Below are 21246 nucleotides of genomic sequence, written 5' to 3' on the forward strand. Positions count from 1 at the left end.
TGACACAAGTATAATTATTTCAGTTTATTTTCCTGAGACTGATGCACTTTAAGAAGGTAGAATGTACTTCCAAAAAGGTAAAATATATTTTAGAAGGTAGAGTCTCTCACTAACTAAGAACAAAGAGCTGTAAAAAGGTCACAAGGCTCCATTAAACCAGACATTTGGTATAAACAATAAATGCCTTGCTAATGAAAATAGCCTTGAAGAAGAACAGAAGGCTGATAGCAAGGGAACATCTGTCCACAGGAGGCACCAAAACTGGCTGGAAACCAGATAAGGTTAAGGCATAAAGTCAATAAAAATTTGCAGTAACTGTGGAAGAGGTAAAAGTGGCAGTGGGAGATCACGACCACCAACACAATTGGAGACTGAACTGGACTACACCTCACCCCCCCATCCCCCAACTGGTGCTGGAGCATGTGCACAGCAATTAAAGGACCTTGTAACTTTAAATGAAAATGAGAGACTGTGCTAATGAATAGAAATTGTTAAGATAAGGTACTAACCAATAATTATAATTAAGGGTGTGTATTTCTGTGTTTTGAACCATATAAATATTCCTAAGAGTTTGTGGGCCAGGGTGCTAGCTTTGTGGATTACCGCCAGCGCCCATCTCTGCAGAAATGCAATAAATAAATAATACATCTACTCTGTGTGTATATTGGCATCTGCACACCGGGTAAACGGCCCTGCTCTAGGACAACAAGACCAGTGAGGAATTCTCTGTGCATTTAGCGTACAGAGGGGAAAAAACAGATTATATGTACCACTGTCTAATTTTATGAGACAGAAATGACAGTGTAAGAAAAAATGGAGTAAAAGTGTAGGGTTTTCTTTTTTTTTGAGCTTGCCATCTTCAGTTTCATTCAGTGCCCCTTGTTCTAGTACTGAAGAGACAATGAGATAGCTGTTTCTCATTTGTCATCACTCCAATGCAAATACTTGTATAGTTTTCTATCAGTTCTTAATCTACAGGTCATTTCTATTTTCATCAGTTCAGTTTCTTGCTGTTGTGAGGCTGGAAATGCTGGTTTGTAAATTAAAACATTATGCAATGTCTCTGACAAACTTGTTTGCTTTTCTTTCTATTTCTCAGCAGCACTGAGGCAGGTTTCCTAGTAGTTGAAAGATATCCCCAAAGATGATGTTCATCAACTTTTCTCTGTCTTCCTGAGTTCCTCGTGAGATTCATTTCTGAGGTGTCATGACCTTGAAATGCAGCCTTTTGTCTCTGAAAACCATGTGGACTTTACATAGTATGGACACAAATGTCACTACCAAAGGATCAGGCAATAATTTTTACAATACTCAGTGCAGTGAGTTGGAACTTTCTCCACTCCTGTTTCTACCAGGGGGACTTCTGCTTACATTCTCTTGACTTTAAGATATCAGTTGTTGCTTTTGTTTGCCCAGCATCTGGGTGATCTGCTACACTTCTGAAATACACAAATTTGAAGGAGAAACATATCACATTGTAGTATATTTTCCATTCTGTATGGTATCTTGTATACTTCTGTTAGAAATAATTACAAAATCCTTGCAGATGACTGAAACTGTATAATGTCAGTTACTGAAAGAGAAGTGTAATTGTTGTCACGCATTATAGTGTGTTAAGCGCTGTGCATTTTCACTTGTCTTTCCACAGGAGGTGGAAGAATATAGATAACATGGAACTGAATGTATTAAAGCTTAATATACATAATATTTAACATAATGCACATTCCACATTTAGCTCCATATAGTCAACAGCAACACCAGCCATCACTCTTCTTAAACTTTCATTATATGTATTTCAGGCCAGGCAGTAGTAACTGTTCACAGACATACTCCATCTGGAAATGGGAGGCAGCAGTACTGCTACAAGCCTATAACACTGACAAAAGATGTGATGGGATGTTAATTTTATGGTTAAGGAGCAGAAAAGCTAGTTCCCATGGGACTGCTTTTTCAAAAGGAGGTATTATTTTCAGCAAGTCTTCCAACCGTAAACCTCTCTAGCTCCTCACTGAGTTATTCTATTTCCTAAAATATCCTGATGGTAAAGACCCTAGATATTATTCATATGTAGTAGTGAATGCAGGATTTGGAACCATTACTATATAGCACTATACTTTGCTACCTAATAATTAACTAGCTGCATTTTGAGAGAAACTATGTTTGTTCTGGACTTTTCCCATACAAATTTTGATCACAACAGTGTTATGAAACATGGAAAACTATACTTGAATATAAGGTTTGTTTTTTTTTCTTACAGTGTTGATTTCTGGTTTTATATATACAAAAAAAAGTGCCTAATATCAAGTTTAATAGACAAAAGCATAAAATGGGTCTCCTTAATAAAAAATCTGAGGTGGGTATTCTTGTTATTAAGTACCTCAGATATTCATTATATTAACCACTGTGAAATCAGATAGGAAAAAAACTCAGGAGACCCATTTACAGTACCCTATTATCACTGAGAGGGCTGTAGTAGACAGATTCAAGCAATAGTACTTCATACATTTCTGTCAGTGCCATTCATCTGTCTTATCTCACCAGTAAAGGTATTGAATTTCTTCTATCACTGTAGTTATATCAGTGTCATGAAAACCTTGCCCTCTCTTTCACAGTCTTAAAAGCTGTGAATTGTACAGATGCTATTTATGACAATTGTGTATGCTTCTGATGAATTGTGTGTATATGTCATGTATGTGTATGTCTCCTATATATTTGTAAATATAAAATCATCTCCATTTCCTGAAATACTGAAATCCCTAAAAACTTAAAAATTTCAGAAAAGATACAACAGCAATAGTTTTGCTTCAACTTTCAAAACGATCCAGTTGAAACTCCCCAAGCATCTATGTTTCTGTGGCTGGACTACAAAGATATATATAGGATATCATTTTATTTATTTTTAATTTACTTGCAGAAAAACTACACATTTGTTTTGTACCTAAACCAGTTAATTCCTTAAGTTTGTCAGTTTTTATTGTGAACCTTGTGCATTTGGGGAAATGTTTTTTTATACTTACAGAAAATTATTAAAATGTTATTTTTCATAACTGGCTGCAATATCCTACCCTGTGGTTCCTGAAAAGGCAGCAACACTAAATTTGAATGTAATATTAGTATTCAAAGGATCTTTTACAAAGTTTAGAGGTATTAAATTTACTGTCTTGGCTTTAATCAATCACAAAAATACTAAATCAGTCAAAGATTTTGAGGATAAATCAATTATTAGAAATCAGTGCATTAACAGAAGTTGCTTGAGGCAAAAAGATATTTTCAGAACTTTTAAATTTCCATGTACAACTTTCATGGACAGAAAAAGGCACTAGCTAGACAAGTGATAGTAAATTCTACAGGCACATAGTGAAGTCACAGTAAATTCCAGTGTGCCACTAGCAGCTCTGTTTGGCTTTCTAAAATGGTGAGAATTCATACGGAAGCTATGGCAACCACTAAATTATTGCAAAGCATGGAGTAAAATTCCCTTTCCTTGGTGTATACTTTTAAAGGCAACACACTGGTTATAGGCTTGTCAGGGCATGGAAATTGATACCTGTTCAATATTCTGCATTGCCTTATAGAATTTACGTGCTGGAAAGTGTCCTAAACACACAACACTTTGCAATTAAACATGAAAGCAGGAATAATGGGTATAGCATATTTTCATCTTAAATTATTCCACTAAGGAGAAATTTTCCAAGATTCTCAGGAGGGTAGGAGGAAATAAGTTGCAAATGAGTAAGAATATTTAGGTTCCATTTCCTGATCCTATATATAGGTACACCTATATATATAGATATGTACACACAGACACACACACATACACGAACATATACAAGCACTGATATCTTATTTGACCAAATAATAGTTTTAAACTGAAAATTCCAACATTTTCATACATACAACATTCACCTCAGTTCCTTCAAAAGTAAAAATGCTTGGGCTATAAGTGCAGGCTGAGACATTTAAGTCCAAAAGCGATCAAGAACAGGGGATTTATTGGGAGAGAAGTGGTAGCCTAAATAATGTTTGCAGCAATGGAATGTCTTACTAAAGAGGAGCTCTTTTATAAACTTCTCCTGTTAATCTCTGTGTAACTTTCAGAACTAGCAAAAAAAGGGTTTGTTTGTTCATTTGCTTGTCCTGCAGATAACAAAGGCAATATGGATGAAAATATTTTAATTCATTGTATGCATATAAAGTCAGTATTTTATCTATATGTATGTATATGTTGACATAAGTTTGGAATTAAGTGCCTTAAAACTCTGTATCTTAGAGTCAGAGAAAATTAGATATGAGAAAATAAATAGATTTTCCTATTACAGTTATGTATAACTAACACATTTACTTTAAGATCTATAGTCTGTGCTTCTTTATACATTAGTCATATAGTCATATTATATTCAGTGCGTCATTGATATATTTTGCTATCTATTTTGTGTTCCATTTGTTAGTTTCCACATTTTATAAACAAGTAGTTAGAGCAATTTTAATAGGGAAGCAACTTGTAATTATTGGCTAAATTAAGAAAACTATAAGACAATTTGTAATTATGCTAAAAGAGCTATTCTGAATATTAACATACTACAAGGAGCATTTTTTACATGAAAAATCCCAAATCAATCTTTTTTAGCTGAGATAAAGATTATTTTTCTCAGCAGGACAAATATTACCATACTGAAATATCCTTTTTCATTATTTCAGTAGGAAATCCATATTTCAAGGACACAGCAGAATTCTACTTTATACGAAGGTAAGATTGAGATTTTAAAACTACTACAGTCAAGTCATAGTTTTCTCATTGTAAGATGTACAAGTCTTCTACAAGTACAGTCTTCTCATTGTAACTGCTTAAATGTATCGTTTAGCACATAATGCTATATTTAAGGGATCAGCATCTTACTATATATTCACCTCAAGATATTACCAAAGGAAAGGTCAAACTGATCAGCTTTCTATATACATTTTTTGCTGTCAGCCTATGCCTCAGGAACTGCACAGAAACTGTTCATGGATTTATAAAATGCTCAAAGCACATCAGATCATACAGGTCTACAGATAACATCAGGTTTGCTATTAGAAACCCATTCACTTTCCACTTTTACAATCTTTTCCTCACAAGGGATTGACAGAAGGTCAAATTACAAAGGAAAATATCCACATTTTTCCCAGATAGGACATGACCTAATCATAGGGTCTTTGGGTCCATTCTTACCTCATTATTATGCAAAACCTAACAAAATACAGAAAAATTACATCTGGCCTATATGTTCCTCCATTCTTATTTTTATTTTTGCATTAATATCATGAGCTTCTGTCAAAAAATTTTTTTTTTATAGAAGTGTGAAATGTGAAAAAATATTCTTAATCAAGGAAGATCACAGTCTATATTTTTTAAAAAAAGTATATAAACAATTAAATGAAGTGGAATGTAAAAACTGGTCTACCATAAACCATCATCACTGAAAACTTTTTGGCATTGCTAGAATACTTGCTATTTCCCTAGTATTGTACTAAGGGTAAAACAAATGCCTGTTTGATGTGACTTCTAATGAAACCTGGGCTATATTTTTTGATCGTTGTGATGGCTACACACATCTTTGTGATGACAAGGAGGGGAAAAAGAACACCAAAAAAAAATCCCAAAACAAACAAAAACCAAAATACAACAAAACAGGATAGGAACTTCATATTATGTGTTGCTGTGGTTAATGTTATGGAAGTTCAAAAGATGTTAAAGAAATCAGATTTTAATGGTGGCACAAAAAAGGGTAAAATGTTAAAAATTATCAGGGATCTTATACTACAAACAATTCTTCAGACAGAAGTTTTTACATGCTCAGGATGTCAGTTGGGAACTATTACTACCCTGTGTGTATTGACTCTAAGTTTAGAATGATGATACAAAATGTGCAACAAAATACTCACCTAAAAGGTGGGGACACTTAATGCCTGAGGAAGTTACTCTGACCTGATGTCTTGACCCAAAGGGAGTGCTTACGATGGCAGACCCACTGCTCCAAGGACAACCACTCAAAAGGGGGTCTCCATTGAGGACCCCATTTTATAGCCTGTTTGGATCTGAACTGTGGTCATCTATTGGTTGTGGTCACATAGCTTTCATTGGTCAAGGTGAATCCAGGGTGGGCTTATTGGCTGAGGTGGTCTCTAGGGCTCAGGTATCTCGCGTATGTGGCTGGGAGTTGTTTGTGTACCTGGCTATCACTTCACAAGCTTTTCACCAAAGAAGCCACCACAACCCTGGTTCCATGCCCTTAGTCCCAGAGGGGGAGGTAGGGTGGGGGGTGCTCCTGACACAGCTAACCTGAGTAGGCAGGTAAGCCCCATCCCAGTGGGATGTGGGAGAGAATTGGAAGGACAAAAATGACAAAACTTGTGGCTTGAGATAAAGACAGTTCAATAGGGAAAGCAAAAGCCTTGCATGCAAACGAAGCAAAATAAGAAACTCATTCACAGCTTCCCATTGGCAGGCAGTTGTTCAGCCACCTCCAGGAAAGCAGGGCTCCTCCATCATGCATAATGGTTACTTGGGAAAATAAATGACATCCCTCCAAACATCCCTCCTTCCTCTTTCTTCCCCCAGTTTTTATTGCTGAGCATGATGTTGCATGGTATGGGATACCCCTTTGATCAGTTGGGGTCAGCTGTCCTGGGTGTGTTCTCTCCCAAACTCCTGTGAACCCCCAGCCTACTCACTGGCAGAGCAGCATGGGAAAAAGAGGAAACTGTGACAGTGTGTAAGCACTGTTCAACAATAGCTAAAACATTCCTGTGTTAACAACATTGTATAAGTCACAAATCCACAACAAAGCACCATACAAGCTACTATGAAGAAAACTAGCTCTATCCCAACCAAAATCAGTATATACTTCTGTAAGATTATATATTCTCATGGAAATATCCTTGCATTCCTATCCCTCTTATGTAAGACACCTACAAGATAATTAAAGTTAAATTAAACATAAGTATTACTTAGTTGTTTGAATGAATTGTATGATAGGTTAACTACCCATATGTTAATGCTGGGACATCAAATCAGAAATTGATTCAGACTTAATTAATTAATATAATTGATTTATACAAAGGATGGTATAATGAAATTCTTTAGGTGCTATCTTTTTTATCTGACAATTACTCTGAGTACCAAATCAAAATGGTATCACAGGTTTTTTTGGTGTTTTTTTCCCCTCCTTGCCATCACAAAATCAAACAGTTTTGTTTGTTTTGTTTTGTTTTCTTCATTAGTTGACATCTATCTAAGAGAGGTGTCTGAAAGATATAAATTAGCAAGAATAAAGAAAGGAATAAAAAAGTCAACTATTGCTTTCAGATGACTGGTTATTCTAAGGGGATAAAATAATTGAAAAACACCTGAGGAGTTCAATGTTGGACACTCGAAGCTGGTAATTTCTAGGTCAACAGCATTCTGGGTGTGTTTAGAAATGGCCCTGTCAGAAAATGAACATCAACTTTCAGATACAGAGAATATGTTAAGACAGAAACATATCTATTGAGGGATTAGCCCAGAAATTCTTTTCTCTGTGTGTTTTAATCATGCATGAAGAGCATTGAATGAGAACAACCACAAGAACACATCTGAAAATGTCTGACCAGATTTTGTCGCCACTGCAAAAGGGAGGAGAAACAGACAACTATTGTGTTATGGTCATGACTAATTTTGGGAGATGCTCAAGAAACACAGAGTCTTAGGAAATACAAAAAATTATATCAAGAAGATAGATTGCACTGCACACCTTTTTGAAAATTCAGACATTTATTTTTGTAGTAGAGGAATTCTAATTTCCCTTTATAGAACACAATGTATTTTCCCGCTTGAGTGAAAAACTACACCCAGGTTTGTGTTTTGGGATAATAAATAGCTTTCTTATGACTTCCTGCTGCAGACCATACCTAAACAAAATGCCATTTGACTTCCAAAAACTTTTGCCAACAACAGGGTCAAGCCTTTTACATTAAACGAGTTGACAATTTTTATATTGTCTCTTGTGAACCTTTCCTTTTTTTTAGTATGATACGTTTTTCTACAGTGTGAGGAATGTAGGTATTACTGCAGAAGCAGACTCTATTTCATACCTGAGATTAACCTCATGCTCCAAGTTTGCAACCACAGTTGCAGTTTCACAAGTCCCATAAACGCTGTAGTTAACATTCAAAAGAATAAAGGTGTGTTACTTCTTTAAATTGGCAGTATTTTTTTAGCTAATCCAATATTTATCTACAGTATGTAATATTCCTGTTAAGACTGACTTAACTGGAAGGTTCAAAGTATCCAACAAACAAATTCTGGTAGCAGCTAAAAAAATTGAGCTAACATTAAAATAGCGTCACTGTGTATTAGATCTTCTGTTAAACATTTCGGAGAGCAGTCAACTTCCTTTCAGTCAAAACTCCACACAATGCAGAAGCCAATACAGAAGGTGTATCGAATACTAAAGGACGATGTCAGTTGTAGAACATAGCAAACCTGAGACCTCTCTGCTAAGAATCAGTCTGTCTCCAAAGATTGGATGCTGAGTAAAATATGGGTCCTTGAATCAAAGAAAGAAAATCATAAGGCCACTTAACGCTGTTAGGACTGCTTTAACCTGAAGATGCCTAAAACTGCGTGCGTAACTAGATTGATATACCTATATTCTTCTTTCCATGCACAGACTACATCTATTATGTCCTATTAGGTGTTGCCAAGAGATTCTTTACGTAGAATAATTCAGCATATCTCACCCTAGTTAATGAACTCTTTCACAACATTAATTTCAGGGAAATCATGTTCTGATGTTTGGCTAATCCGAAGAGTTTCTCCTTGAGGGCTATCAAACGAGTTGTCTGGTTTCTCTGCCAGCCAAGTGACTATTGCCTTCTTTACAACAAATTAAGGTAATAACAGCTCATGTGCCTGACTGTCATAAATGATATTTAATTCTTTCCCCAGCAGGATCAACACCTGCTCACAGTGTGAGTCTTTCAGAAAAACACAGTCATCTTGTTTTACTGGCAAACAAAGATTATGAGCATGGAAGCCAGTCAATAAAGGAGGCTGTAAAGATTTATATTGCTAGAAGAGATTGGAAAAGCTGACCTTTTTTTAGGGTGGGATGATACGAGTGGTGGTAAATGAATTTTAAAGCTAAGACATTATTTTTAGATTAAAAAAAAAAACACAGAAGAAAATCATAATTTTAGGTTAAAACCTATTTTTGCAGAGTTTTATTTTCCAAGCGCTTATAAAGCAAAGCAGGCATAAAGTACTTCTATCATAGAAATAGTTGAAGTGTGAAGGGCTATGGAGTTTTTTATTCAAACCCTTCTGTTTGGTATTGCACTCTGTATTTTATACTGTCATAAGAATTCTGTCTGTAAAGGATTTTTATTTTTTACTTTTATTCATGTTAACATGTGTCCTGTATAATATCACTATAGCAACAAGATGATGTTGTTTCCTTGACAACAATTGTATGTTTGCATGTTGCCTTGTTAAAACTGCAATATTTTCCTCTTTTATTTTTCTCTCAACAATCTTTTTTTTTTATAATTTTTTTTGTAGAAACATAAGAACACTTCACAACCACTGATTCACTAATTAATGATTTTTAAAATAGTCTGGACTATGGATGATTTGCTGATATAGTACTTCTGCTATGTAAGACATAGCCTATATTTGGAAGGTTTGGGGTTCCTAAATTCATTGAAATTCCCTGTTCATTGGCAAGTCTGACCTTAAAGGCCTCTAAACTCTTTGTATACCTAAGTTTGCAATAGCAAAGTTTATCAATTTACAAATTTCAATTTATGGAAGTACTTAAGTCATAATGTTTCTGGCCAACCTGAAAACTGGCTTACACCAAAGCACTGTCACTACACATACACTACAAATTCTTTTACTTTATTTCTCTGATAATGTATCTAAACACTTAAAATGTTTCTAAACTACGTAAAGTGTATCAGAAACAGCACGATACCTGTATGTCTTTTGGGATATAATTTGGATTACAACCTAAACACTCTTAAGAATATGTACTTCCTCACAAACATGAATTCATGCAGACTTATCTGCCTATATCAGATGTATGCAGAACTCAGAAGCTACATGTAATTCAAAGTTTCCCATTATTTGCACAATCAAGCATTATAGCTCGTCATGTAAGGAATCATGAAATTCTGATAAAAAAAAATAAATATAAAGTCCTGCTTCTCTGTGTCTCAGCCTCAAACAATCTAAGGTGATGAAATGAGCTGGAGAAGTGACTTCTTCCCCTTTTTCTATTAATGAAACACTATCAATGCGGCACTGATACTGCAACAATAATGCTGGAAAACTTTCATTTCTCATGGCTCCACTGACACAATTTGCTGGCCTTCTAAATCTGTGTGGTGAGTTGACCAACCTTGGCTGGCTAACAGATGCCTACCCCGCCACTCTCTCACTCCCCGTCCTCAACTAATATGTCCTTACTCTGATGATAATATACAGTTTCATATTTCTTTCTGAATTTGAGGGAGAAAAAACCAACAAACCAACCAACCAACCGAGCAGTCAGTAATAGGTAGCTGTTTTACATCAGCCCAGTAAACTAGAAGTCTGAGACAGCAAGTCTCACTATACTTTGACAGCAAGGAAATAGGGGATATAAAAAGGTATGCAGCTGGACGTTTTCCAAATGAGTTATAAATGCTCTACCAGAAACTTCCCACAGTCTGATTCTTGACACCATCTTAGCAAGCAAGCTCTTATGATGAGTCAGTGACTTGCAGGATTGAAAGCCTTGATGTCAACTCAACAAATTACAGCTTCTGCGCCACTAATCTCACAAGGGATTTATCCTTTGCAACAGAGACAGACAAGAACCTCTAACCAAGTTTCTTTTCATTTTTTTCAACAACTTCCTGTTCACTTCCGCTGATTATTGCCCATAACTCACAAATAAGCCAAATTCATTTTCTCCCTTTAACAAAACCTTTTAAGCATAGTGAAACAAATGGGTGAGCTGGAAAAAGGAAGGTAGCGTGACAACTCCTGTTCATGCCAAGTCATTTCAAAGGCTTTCTTTTTCTAAAGGAAGATGTAAGCTGTGACAGGACTATTAATTACTGGGTCCCTTGCTTAATTTGTTCGACTGAAGCCAAGTAACAACATTGCTGTCTTGCCAGGATTTTTGATGGGTATCATGTCAACAAATGACTCATTGGTCTCACTTTGTAGAGAGAGTCTGTCAGACTACTTTAGAGGTAATGGAGAGACAGAACCTCTTAAAGAGCACAATTAACCCTTTTGCCCTCCAGGGTAAACATTTAAATGAGTCAGACAATCCATGTTCTAAAAATGCCTATTTCTTTGAAACAATATGAAGAGTTAAGTGTCACTACTTCGGATATTGCTAGCTAAGGGATACGTGTGTCAGAGCTTTACACGCTATATGATAATGACTTGATTTTTCTTGTACAGATTGAAGAAAATGAAGAATAATGTTGGAATAAATCAAATTTTATACATTTTGGAAGATTGTTCATTGCTAAGGCTATGTTGGGATTGAAAAAGGAATTTCTGAAACTGGAATATATAGTTCTCTGTAAATTACTGTGACTTTTGAGGGTAGAATCTTGATGTTAGTTGAGCTCATGACATTTTTGCTACTGATTTCTTATGAGATAAGGGTTTCAGTCTGTAGTCTTAACTACACCAGGTTCCGCGAACCAAGAAGCAAATATATAAAACACTCAATCCTGATTTTCACAGTAGTAACATATTCTTGAGGCATGTAGCACCACTCTTAAGAGAAACTACACAAATTTGTAGAGCATTTACATGTAAGAAGAACTTATCAGCTTCCAAAAATGGCACAATAGATTGAGGCTACTTAAATTAATATAAGGGAAAAAAAGAAGAATGGTATTAAGAAGTTACTTTATAATTATTTGAAGCGTAGAAAAGAATTTAATCCAGTGAAAAGACACGGAACTCAATCAGCTGTGGTGAAACAATCTTTCATGTAGGTAAATATCAGAGTAGCAGTTTTGTATCCATGAAGGTCTGAGGTAAAACCTTTATCTCTTGGCACGCATTTGGCAGGTCTCAAACATTTGTTGAAAATGCCTAGAGAAGAAAATACAAATACAGAACTCGTCACTGTTGAAATGGATGTTGCCATGGAAATGAGGCAGCATGAACTTCTTATGAAGAGAGAAATGACTTACAAGCTTGAGATGACAGTCCTCTGTAGTTGTTTGGGATTAAAAGGGAACAGTTTTCATACTTTGGATGAGATTGTCCCTTTAGTTACACTGATGTAAATCCATGTAAGTGCCACTAAAATAAATTAAGTTATATTATTAAACTGGAAACAGAACATTATACTGTTTTTCTCTGGAAATAATTGTAAAGGATGAAAATGATTCTTGTGTAAAAACATGCTACTTCTATAGATCAAAGAAGTATAATCATGATAGCAGCACTTTGTAGTGAAATGACTATATGGGTGAAAACCAAAGCAGATTACATCCAAATCTTCAAAATCGTGTAGAGTTTAAACACATTATAGAATAAATTTTCTGCCATTGCATTTTATTTTTCAAGAACTTTTGTGCCAATAAAACAAGAATCTATCATTCAATTCCTAGTTCATACTTCATGCCTCAGTTTCTATCATGCATCTTAATACTGAGGTCTTGGTTCTTCCATTTTCTCCTTCAGTGAAAGGTCTCATACAGGAATGTGTGTATGTTTTTTTCTCCATAAGATCTTGCTGGTATACCTCACTTTTCTGTGACCAGAGTTTCCCCAAAGCTAAACTTAATGTCCTGAATCTCTGTTTTCATTTTAAAAAGAGATAGGTGATTAAGTCTGTTGTTGCTTGTGGATAGGAAAGCAATTTCAACATATAGCAGCCAATATGAGAACTTTCTGGTCAGCGTAATACTTGAGGATACAACAAAGCATGATTTATGATACAACTAAAACAAAATAAATAACATGGTTTTAAATAAGCAATAACATTATTGTTTGAACGTGCTTGTGATTCTTCAGTAAATGTATAACTTTTTAATGTTATGAGAGTCATGGTTCTCACTTTTTAATATAAATTACAAAATAGTTATCTGTTCTTTTTGTCATTACCAAAGATGCTTGTTTTATGGTATTTTATAAAAACATCAGATTTAATTTTAAAAAGTAACATTTCACAACAAAATTAAAAATTATGTACTGCTATGATTCTAATATGTCCGTATATCTACCTAAGGGAAACTCAGCATGGAATTTATAGAGAAACAAGAACTCCCACATGTAGACATTCTAGTACAGATACAATTTTTAATTGTGACACTTGAGCTTTTCTGCTACTTTCAATTATTATTTTTTTTTTAGTAAAATGGCTTTACAAACAAACACATACATGATTAGTTAAAGCTCCATCTATTATATTTTACAGAATGTTTCTTAAAATTTCTGTCTGCAGAGAAGGACTAGATAGCAAAGAACGGCAACATACAGAAAACCCAAAGTTTGCTCAACATTGTTTGACATAGAGATACATTGTCATTATGGTTTGAGAAGGTTTGTGGTTTTCTGGTCTACTCACTTAATGAAAATGGAATAACTTTTCTCTAAATCAAGTTGGCTATTGTTCTAATTCTTGCAGTGTAGGCAAAGATCTAAGAAGAGAAACCATTAGTCAGAGTACAATAAGAACTATACATTTGGCATTTATTGCCTTCATTTTAGGGCTAAGTAGTAGGATCCATTAATGACTGTTTGGGAACTCAAGGTAAAATATTATTTCCACGTTCAGACTTAAACTAGAGAAGGACTTTCAGAGTTGCAATGTATTTATATTCATGTTTACATCAATCACAAGATTTTTTAAATCACCACTTTTTTATGAGGTTCAAATCCTAAAACCTTGTGATTACACTAGGTTATATTTCCTTTTTAAGTAAATTACTAGCTTTGTATGAGAATACAGGTATAAACCCATGACTTCTTCATTAAAAAAAAAGACAGGTATGAACACACAATATTAATTCACAATGATTAGACTTAAAAGGTTTATTTTGGCATTATTGGTAATTAAACATTTTTGTCACACTTCAGAGTGAGTTTTTCAGAGGTTTGAAATGCATGAAAGTCCAAACACAATGAGATATACCTCTCTATTGAATATTGGCACTGTGTATCTCTTCAGGAGACCTCTCAGTATTGTTGCTTGAGACGAGACAGGTCAAAATCACCAATACAGGACTGCTGGTTCTAAAAGTGGTAGTGGACATACCACTGAAGAACAAGGTGTCGGTTCCTGTTCCCTCTGATATTTACAAATATTATTTATTGATTATAAGAAAAGCATAATTCATAACAAAGAGCCAAGTTTACTTCTGTTTGTTTTCTCTCTAGTCTCTGAAAGTTTTTAGCATATGTGGCAGCCCAACCATACAGTAAGCTTAGCAAAGGTAGGATGTGTCCTTAAATTCATCCTCTGGATGGATATATCTGTTTCTTTTGACCACAGAGGAAGCCGTTATGATTAGTTTAGTTTAGGAACTTTTTTAGAAAGCTGAAGTCTAAACGTAACAATAGCATATGCGCATGTTCTATAATTTTAATCAAAAGTGACTAAAACCCTATTCAAGGTCATATGTTTGGCTTTAACAGTCTAGAAACATTTACAGTCAGTTACAGTTCTGAAATATTTAGGAAGATAATCCTTTTTGACCCTCAGGTGTTAGTTTCCAATTTTACAACTAAGACCTAGAGAAAAAATGTTTTTTCTAGTTTACTAACTGTTTTCACTTGAAAAAATGCTTATATGGTCAGTTCCAAATCTCAGTTACTGATCACTGAATAACATGAAAGGTGGTAAGGAAGATACACCTCTCAGCTGAATTAACTTTGGTGTACAGCTCTGCTTCAGTCTTTTCATATCCACATAGCGAGGGTAGTCTATTTAGTATGAGGGCCACCACCTTTCCTCCAAAGTGCTCGAACTCAGAGTTGTCTCACTCAAGAGGGTTTTCTGTGGGGGCTCTCAGAGCATTGTGCCTTGGGCATTTCAGTATTGTATTTGAAGACACGCCTCTTGCTTTCAGAATTGAATTCTGACTGTGCTACAGAAAAAAAATCTTTTTTTATTCATATTGAAAACTGTAAAGATAAAAATGCTAAACAGAGTAGTGGAAATTAAAGTTTTATTCCTACATGTGAAAACAGTTGATTGACATTTTACATGTAAAATTCACTTTGTAAAGTCCTTCATTTTGAAAAAATATCCTGCTGGAGTAACATAAAGCTCTTTAATATTTTGCTGCCTTCAGTTGAAATAATTGAGTATGGGATTTTCTTTGTTGTTCAAATGTATTTGAGTTTTTGATCGGAATTTAGTTATGCCTTCCTCAGTTTGAGAAATCTTTGCAAAATAATAGTTTTACATGTTTTTAAAATATATTAAAAGGACATAGATGTTGGCTCAAGAAATAGCTTTTGGGACGTGTTTTATAAAGTCTTAACTCATGTGGCTTTATTTATTCAAAATTAAAACTTACTCTACAAGCCAAGTCCTAGGAGAAGCTACTGCTTTCACAAGTAGAGTTTTGAAAACTTGTTCCAGGTCCTGTCTGAAGTATGTGCAATAGGTACAGGACACCTTAAGAATTAAAGAAAAAACATTTTGTCATCAGTATAGTACAATAGAAAATTACTCTAGTCTAGTGTAGTCTGCTTAGTACCTATATGGAAAGAGTTAGGGTTCGGTCAAATTTTAGGGGGGGATTTAATCATACCTTTTTTACTCATCTGTTTCTGATGGAATGAAAAAGTAGTAATTTGCTAGGAACTATACAGGATAGTGAAAGAATTGCTTTCACTGACTATTTTTTATGCTTGCAAAAGTTTTATTCAGCTGCTAGAAATGTTAGAAAGTGTTGCATGTTGAACTGATGCTTGCTATTTATGCTTGTAAATAGCTATATATGCAAATGTGTCAGCAGTACTGTATGGACAGGGTCCTGTGAGAAGTACAGCATAGTGACACCATCCCTAAAAGTTAAAAAGAAAAAAGAAAAAGAAAAAGAAAAAGAAAAACAAAAACCAAAGCCTCCCAGTTTTAAAGACTGCATTGGGAAAGAAGCTGCTTTTCAGTAGAGATTATTTCTCTTCTGCTCTCATTACTGATCCAGGACAGGTTGAGGGAAGGAAATTAGTTCTCCAGCAGATTACATCGATGAAGGCTAGCAGTATGGTTTCTCCATTTAGGCTTCATTCCTGCATAGCCAAAAAACCCCCACCACTGAGAAAACCCAAACCTGACTGCATTCTGGTCTCAAAATTCTGATAGTCTTTTCTTCTACAGTTAGAAAATATATTCTACTTGTTACTTTGAGTATCTCTGCAGTGCCTGTGAGTAGTGTGTTGATATGACTGTAGGAAAATGTACTGGTTTTGGAAAGAGCTTCATTATTTCATCAAGAAGAAGAAGAAAGAATAATAATAATAATAAGAAGAAGAAGAAGAAAGAAGAAGAAGAAGAAAGAAGAAGAAGAACAGGGAGAAGAAGAAGAAGAAGACAAATACCATGTTTTCCAATCAGAAGACCATTTATATAACAACCTTATTGAAATACTAAACCATCGGTATTAAATACTGGCCTCAATGGATTTTAAATAATTGGCTCCATAGGCAATTTTATACACGTGAAATATAACAGGCATAAGAATTTGGAATCAGTTAAAAAAGTGAACGAATAATTATATTTCAAGTTGAATGCAGCAGTAATAAACTCTTCAGACTTCAGACTGGAATTTGAAAGGAATATCAGAAAATGTAATTAGATTATAAAAAATACCTAAAAGGATTCACTGGAAAGTTTTCCACATGTTTAAGATGCCCAGAAATTGACCTCAAAGGAATCAACAGGATGAATTAGGAGCCAGTGTGTGATCAAAGCTGTGACTTGGTGTTACAGAGTACTTTTGGGACAAACCACAGGACTGGAACATTGCCAAAGAAAAATATGAAATTACTGTAAAATAAGGAATAAGTAAAAAATCACGTTATAGAATGCTTCAGGGTGAAAAGAATAACAGAAAAGCTGATGTGATATTATTGTAGAGGTCCTCTAAAGACTGATCAGTGTGACAATACAGATATAACTTTTTCTAAGCCACTTCCTAAGGAACATTGCAAAGGACAGAATGTGGTGGTAATGGGTGATTTTTATTCCTATAGTGATGATGAAAACCACAACAGTGCATTGACAGGTGTCACAACCTAAAGGGTTACCTGTCCTTTGGGTGTATAGGGATCGCGACCATGGTTTTGTGGGATTCTGTAATACAAAAGGACATGGAGTCTTTATCTGGTAAGTTTCTCTACTTTATTATGCATTACCACAAATACTAGACAAATCACCACTAACAAGTATACTTATGATTACTAAAGCAAATATATATTTAAAAAGCTGTTAAAAATCAATAGCATCAGTCAATCACGTAGCAGAGATCAATTATAGCAATAATAATAGCAACAATGAAGTATACATATAAAATATTACAGCTTATTAAAAACTTATCACTAATGAAGCAAACATCAATATTTTAGCAGCAGATATACTTATGATAGATTACTTTTTTTTTTTTTATACATATATTTTAATAGCATTAAGTAGATTCCAGAAGGGGGCCAAACTATCCCAGAGGGGAAGACAAACTAATCCCAGAAGGGGACCCAATCATCCCAGAAGTGGGAGGACAAATCAAACCAATCCCAGAAGTGAGCCCAGAGGGGAGCCAATAAAATAACAGAAAGAGTCTCACTTCAAAGATGATCTGCGTCATGGACTTTGGAATTAGCTGGGCGTCTCCAGTGAGGGTCCAATGAAGCATGGGAAGCCTTCAGGAAGAGAAACTCCTTTTGGATAAAAATTAAGTCTCTTTTATATGATAGAAACATAAAAAAGCATAGCCCACCACCATTTCAAGCAGCCAACAGATGTTGTTAATTTCTGGTTTTTACCTGGAACATCTGATAGACAATGATGTTTTCTCCGTTTTTAGATCATTTTTTTTCCCACTGTTTTCCTGTTCTTGCAGTTAGAACAGCCAACAACTGTTACCGATACTTACTTTCTGAGGATGTTTCACCCTTTTTAAAGACTATTTTTCACCTTTTAGGTGATGAATTGCCATTACAGTTTCTTGTTTTTGCACTTATCAATGATATTGCAAGATGTCTCCAGTTTCTAGGTACTCAGCTGTACTTCAAAGATGCCAACTGCACTTCTTAAGGGTGCTTTTGGCTCACAGTTCCCAGGCTGGCAGGAATCTTCTCTCTCAGTAGCAGCCATTTTCTTCTGTTCAGTAATTTTCACCTTATAACCAGGTTGCCTTTATGACTGCTCACATCAACAGGTGATCAGGTTCCAGTATGTGCTGGGGAAAACACGGTGTTTTAGAGAACTGAGGTTGCTCATTTCATTAACTGAAAAATTGCTTAAAGACTGTGAAAATAGACAGAAATTTACGCGAAAATTGTCATTATTGGAAGTGTAATAGGCATAGAGAGAATAATAAGCATAAAAGATTAAAACCAAACAAACACATGAATAGAATATTCAGGGGCTATGTATCTCTTGGGAAGATAAAGAAACGTAGGAAATCTGGCAGTTGCTGAAAGAGATTTGATTAAATTTCAGTGACAGTATCAACATGTGAAAAACAAGGCATACTATGAGGCCACTGTGGAAATATCCGGTGCCCTTTATGATTTGAAAATGAAAAAGGAACAGTGCAAAAATGGAAACAAAGACACAGAATTAAGATGAGTGTGAAGGACTAAGGGAAGCGTGTGCAGATGAAAACTAAGTTTCAATTAACAATGTGTATAAAAGGTAACAAGAAAATATCTATAGATACTCTATACAAAATTATGGAATCATAGAATGGGTTGGGTTGGAAGGGACCTTTAAAGATCCCTTTTTAGTCCAACCTCACCTGCCATGTGCAGGGACATCTTTCACTAGAACTTGTTGCTCAAAGTACTGTCCAGCCTGATTTTGAACACTTCCAGGGATGGGGCATCCACATCTCCTCTGGACAACCTGTTCCCCTGGCTCACCACCCTCACTGTAAAAAATTTCTTCCTTAAGTTCAAGCTACATCTACCATCTTTCAGTTTAAAACTGTTGCTGCCTGCCCTGTCACTGAAGGCTTTGGTAAAATGTCTGTCCCTGTCTTGCTTACAAGCCCACTTCAAGTATTGAAAGGCCACAATGAAGTTTCCCTGGAGCCTTGCCTTCTTCAGGCTGAACAAGCCCTAGTCTCTCAGCCTTTCCTCATAGGAGACGTGTTCCAGCCTTCTTGTAATTTTCATAGACCTTCCCTGGACCCACTCTTGGGTGGTCCCACAGGAACTTGTCTTTCTTGTACAGGCAACCCGAGAACTGGATGAAGTACTCCATGTGGGGTCACATGCCAGCAGAGTAGGAGAGGAGAATCACCACTTTCAACCTGCTGGCCACACTTCTTTTTATGTAGATCAGGATACAATTGGCTTTCTGGGCTGTAAGAGCACATTGCTGGCTCATGTTCAATTTTTTCATCCACCAGTACCACCATGTCCTTTTATGCCAGGCTGCTCTCAGTCCATTCATCCCCCAGTCTGTATTGATACTGGGGATTGCCCTGACCTGGGTGCAGGTTCTTGCACTTGGCCTTGTTGCACTTCACGAGGTTCACATGGGCCGACTCCTTAAGCCTGTCAAGGTCCCACTGGATGGCATCCCTTCTCTCTAGCGAATCAACTGCACCATTCAGGTTGGTGTCATCCCCAAACTTGCTGAGAGTGTACCCGGTTCCACTGTCTATGTCATTAATGAATGTATTAAATAGTATTAGTCCATAAGGACCAATATCAAAGGTAAGGACCATATCAAAGGCCTTACAGAAGTCGAGGTAGATAACATCCATAGTTTGTCTACTGATAACATTCACTCCACAGTAGAAGGCCACTAGATTACTCAGGTGCAATTTACCCTTGGTGAAGCCGTGTTGGGTGTCTCTAATTACCTCCCTGCCTTCCATGTGTTTTGATATGTCTTTCAGGAGGATCTGTTCCATGATCTTACCAGGCACAGATGTGAGGTTGATTTGATCTGCCATCTTAAATGCGTATATTAACTATTGCTTTGCATCATTTAACTTATATTTACTTCCAACCTGCTGGCATTATGTCTTTTTTTTTTTTTTTTTACACTTGATTATGGTTTTTAAATTGTTTGCTCACTCTTAGTCCTTTAGAGTATACATTTGGTTCATCCTGTGATTCCCATCCTCTAGTATTTCAACAGATTTTTCTAACAATAAGCTGCCCTCTTTTAATATTTATTATTTCTTTTAATTTGATGTTTTCACTCAAATCTATACTGAAGTCTTTCTTTTTTTTCTGACTAGAGCAACAGGCTTTTTAAACACACTCTCCTCTTTACCTTAATTTAAAAAACACATCACTTGACAAAAGAATATATTTTAGACTCAACCTTAAGAAAAGATTACATACCAATTTGTGCATACGATGCACAAAAATTGGGTAGAGTATGTTTTGCCTGCAAGCGCAACAAAATTCGAGATTGATGATTATTATCCCTAAAAAATCTAGTCCACTCTTATTTTTTGGTTCCTAAAGTACTTGTCACTGTTGATGTGAAAAGAGAACAAAGCAAAAATTAATTCTGTATGCAGCAAGCAAGTATATAAAGAATGGTGTCATGCTCTGAAGGGATGCATCGTCATATTGTCAATTTTTATAAACTATCTTTGGCTATCATAAAATACGTTATCATATTTTAATTATCTTCCAAAATTAAAAGAGGAAATCTAACAGCCAAAGTATTATTGCAGGAAAATTAACATATTTTGAGTAACAGTATAATATTACTGAAACCTAGCAAACACCTTCTGACATCATTGTCTGAACACCCAGGAAAGTAAAACCTGTAAATTTGGCATCATAGAGTATTATGTATGCAACCTGTATGAGATCTAATCACTTAAAGACTCATCAAAGACCATCTTTTTTACTCTTTTTTTTCCTTGAATATTTCAAATACTACATTTATTTCTGTTTTTCAAAATACAAGTGACATTCTCTTTCATTCATTAGCTCTCCCTGACTTCTATTTCTCCTTTCTGCAGACTGGTTATTTTCCAGCTCTCCTTCATGTCTTGGGAGAA

Source organism: Larus michahellis, chromosome 1 (genome assembly GCF_964199755.1).
Source record: "Larus michahellis chromosome 1, bLarMic1.1, whole genome shotgun sequence".
NCBI classification, from domain to species: Eukaryota; Metazoa; Chordata; class Aves; order Charadriiformes; family Laridae; genus Larus; species Larus michahellis.